This window comes from Mustela erminea, chromosome 8 (assembly GCF_009829155.1).
Source record: "Mustela erminea isolate mMusErm1 chromosome 8, mMusErm1.Pri, whole genome shotgun sequence".
NCBI lineage: Eukaryota > Metazoa > Chordata > Mammalia > Carnivora > Mustelidae > Mustela > Mustela erminea.
This window is the reverse complement of record NC_045621.1, coordinates 101,585,412-101,589,173: the sequence shown is the minus strand read 5'-3', so window position 1 is coordinate 101,589,173 and position 3,762 is coordinate 101,585,412. Positions and strand designations below refer to the sequence as shown.

Here is a 3,762-nt window from a genome sequence, read left to right as displayed (position 1 = left end):
GGCAGAACCCAGGGAGAAGAGATTTCAGGAAAGCCTCCTGAAAGCCCCAAAACTCCTACTTCTCTCCCCTGTTCACCCCTCACTGTGCCAGAATGGTCACCATTTGTTCACTCATGCAACAAGTAGATGCTGGGCACCTCCTAGGTCTTGGGCATTATGCTCAGAATTAGGGTCCATGGAAAAAGAAACTGAAGCCTACTAGATGTCCACACTCTAGATGGGGAGCTAGACCTACAAGCAAAACACAAAGGCACACACACATGTGGACACACAAGCACAAAGACCGTGGGCTAAGCAATTTAGGGGTAAACGGGTAAGTGACCGTGGAGCACCACCCAGGTGAGGGGAGGCAGACTGAACCCCAGAGCAAAGGACATTTAAGTCAGACAATAAAGGGTGAACAGTGGTTTTGAGGTAAAGGGTGGAGAGACCTCTTCATGAAGGGAATGAGCATTAGCCAAGGCACAGGGATGAAGGGGTGTGGTATGTTAGGGAAGGCCCTTATAGTTCCATGTGGCTCACGGATGAGGAGGCCTGAGAGAAAGGATGGGCGCAGTGTTCAGTGTTCGAGCTCCAGCTTAGCTGTTTCCCAGTGGTATAATTTTGGGCAAGTGACTTCATCTCTGTGCCTCAGTCCCCTTATCTATTAAAGTAACATAATGATATCTCCCTCCCATGCTGCTGTGAGGTTAGTGTGAGTTCATACATGTAAAGGACTGAGCACCGTCCCCGGTAAGTAGGAAGTTGGCTCTCATTACACATTGGCTATTAGCCCCATGACCAGTCTTTTTTTTTTTTTTAATATATTATTTATTTATTTGACAGAGATCACAAGCAGGCAGAGAGGCAGGCAGAGAGAGAGGAGAAAGCAGGCTGAGCAGAGAGCCCGACGTGGGGCTCCATCCCAGGACCCCAGGATCATGACCTGAGCCAAAGGCAGAGGCATTAACCCACTGAGCCACCCAGGCGCCCCGACCAGTCTTTTTTTTTTATTTTAAAGATTTTATTTATTTATTTGAAAGAGAGAGAGAACGCATGTGCACAGAAGAAGGGGAGAGGGAGAGAGAGAAGCAGACTCCCCGATGAGCAGGGAGCCCCCATTCCAGGACCCTGAGATCATGACCTGAGCCAAAGGCAGAGGCTTAACCAACTAAGCCACCCAGAGGCACTCATGTTAGGTCTTGTATGTTGTCATGACAGAAATGACAATGACTGATCTAGAGCCATATTTTATACTTTACAGAGTTCCTTACAAAGGACATTATATTTAATCTTCATGATGACTCCAGGAGATTGGTATTGTTTTTCCTATTTTTGTGGGTGAGAGAATTAAAATGAAGATCAAGGGACTGGTCCAAGGTCACACAGATTTTGCATGGCAAACTGGAGCGGGAAAGGATGTCTCGGGTTTGAACGTGTGGCTCATACCTATTACGTTCCATGGAACTTTATCCTACTTGTAGGCACTGCGGGGCTCAGGGGCTTTCTAAGTAGGAAAGCAAAGTGTCAGAATTGTTTTTTAGAAAGGACACCCTAAAAACACAACCAGATAACAAACATTAAAATATTCAAATCCACCAATAACCAAAAAAATGAGATGCTATTAATTTTCTTTTAATGTAGAATGCTTCACAAATTTGCATGTCATCCTTGCCCTGGGGCCGTGCTAATCTTCTCTGTATCCTTCCAATTTTAGTATATGTACTACCAAAGTGAGCACAAGACTACTAATTTTTAAATGAGAGTACCCAGCACTGGTAAAGGTATGATATAACAGGCAGCTTCATAAATGTCTTGTGCATAAGACACTCGGTATCACCCTTCTGCGAAACAATTTTGTGTTATGTTCCAAAGACCTGTATAAGAACCAGATGTTTGAAAAACCAAAGGAATAAACAAACAAACAAAAAGCAGAAACAGACCCATAAATGCAGAGAACAAACTGATGGTCCCCGGAGGGGAGGACGTGGGGGATGGGCAGAATGGGTGAAGAGGAGTAAGAGTTACAGACTTCCAGTTATGGGATGGATAAGTAACAGTGATGAGAGCTACAGCACAGGGAATATGGTCAATAGTTTTGTAATAAGGTTGTATGGGGACAGATGGGGCTACAATGGTGGTGAGCCCCAGATAACATACAGACTTGTGGAATCACAAGTACTTGTGCTGTACACCTGAAAGTAATGTAATATGTGTCAAGTATACTTTGATAAAATAAATATGTAAATGAGTAAATTAATAACCCAGATGTTTAAATTTATAATGCTACTATTAAGACTTAATCCTTAGAAGAAATCCAAAATTTGAGAAAGCTTTATGTAGGAAGTTGTTTATAATAGCAGTAAGTGTCAGAAAAAACAGTAAGTAAGTAAGAACATTGCATATCACAGATGCTTTTGAAATCATCTTAAGTTGGGGCACTCTGGGTGGCTCAGTTGGTTAAGCATCTGCCTTCAGCTCAGATCATGATCCTAGGGTCCTGGGCTCGAGCCCCGAATCAGGTTCCTTGCTCAGTGGGGAATCTGCTTCTCCCTCCCTCTCCCTCTGCCTGCGGCTCCTCTTGTTTGTTCTCTCTTTCTCTCTAATAAATAAAAAAAATCTTTAAAAAAAGAGAAATTATCTTAAGTAAAAAATAATCATGAATAAAAGCACTGCTTAATGTAGTACCATCTGAACCATATAAAAATAAGAACAGGAAAAGAAGTTAGAATATGAACCGTGGTAGTCTTTTTTGAATAATTGGATTTTTTTTCCTTCTCCTATCTTCACTATTTTTCTAAGACTCTGTGTCCTATGTAGATATTACTTTTATAATTAGGAAGAATAATTTTATTTCAAAATTGAGAAAAACTTCACCAGAGATATTTACTTCTTTCAGTGAAGAGAAGGATTTCCAAAAAATTTTAACCGACTCTTAGGTCGACTCCCAGTATGGCAGACAGATAATAGGAAAGCAGGTGTGGATCACGTAGGCCTAGGGGGCCCAGCAGCCTTGTCCCCCAGCCCAGCCAGAGGCATCCCAGGGCATAAAATAAAAAGCAGCCATGAAGGCAGCCGCCTGGTTTCATAGCCAGCTCATGCTCTCTCTCTCTCCAGGCAGGCTCTGGGAGCTATTACTGTCTCTGGGTCTGGCTCAGAGCACCAGGCAGTGCGCATGAGCACAGCACCCTGGCTGGAGAGAGAAGGATGAGATTCAGAAGCTCTGGAGCCCAGGGCAAGCACGAGAACTGTCTGACTTCCCCAGCATGCAGTCACCTCGTGAGGTTCTGGGGACCTCTCCTGCCAGCTCCAGCCATGGCTTGACCTCTTGGAGTCAGATGGCCAGTGTGGCTCTCATGCTCTTCAACTTAGCAGCTGCGGCCTGCGGAGAACAGGCATCAGAGAGCACAGTCCTGGACCCAGCCCTGACAACGAGGGCTGACTGCTTCCAGCCACACATCTGGCTCTCTGTAACATCCCAAGATTCGAATCGACGGGGCTTTTGAAAAACCTAACTTTCATCCAAAGAGCTGTCTGTGTTCTTTTTTTCCTCCATCCCCTGCCCAGTTGAGTCCTACCGCATCCCTCTCTCTAAATGTGAGAGAAAGATTTCTACTGTGGGGGTGCTGCTCAAGCAAGGGCTAAAACAAGATTGCCTAGTGCCTTTGTAAACCACCCGCCTCCCTCACGTTACAGCAACTGCGCTTAGAAAGAGAATTAGTCCAAATAACGGTTTTCCTGTGGCATTAATGTTTCTACAGTAAGCCACGCATGAGGCGTGCT

The 3,762-nt window shown here is 44.6% G+C and overlaps 1 non-coding gene across 1 annotated transcript; it reads right to left on the bottom strand.

The window, feature by feature from the left end:
* Positions 1–1,613: 1,613 nt before the first annotated feature.
* Positions 1,614–1,720, bottom strand: LOC116597965. The gene has a single exon (XR_004288879.1). It is a non-coding gene; the product is annotated as a U6 spliceosomal RNA (small nuclear RNA).
* Between the last annotated feature and the right edge of the window lie 2,042 nt (positions 1,721–3,762).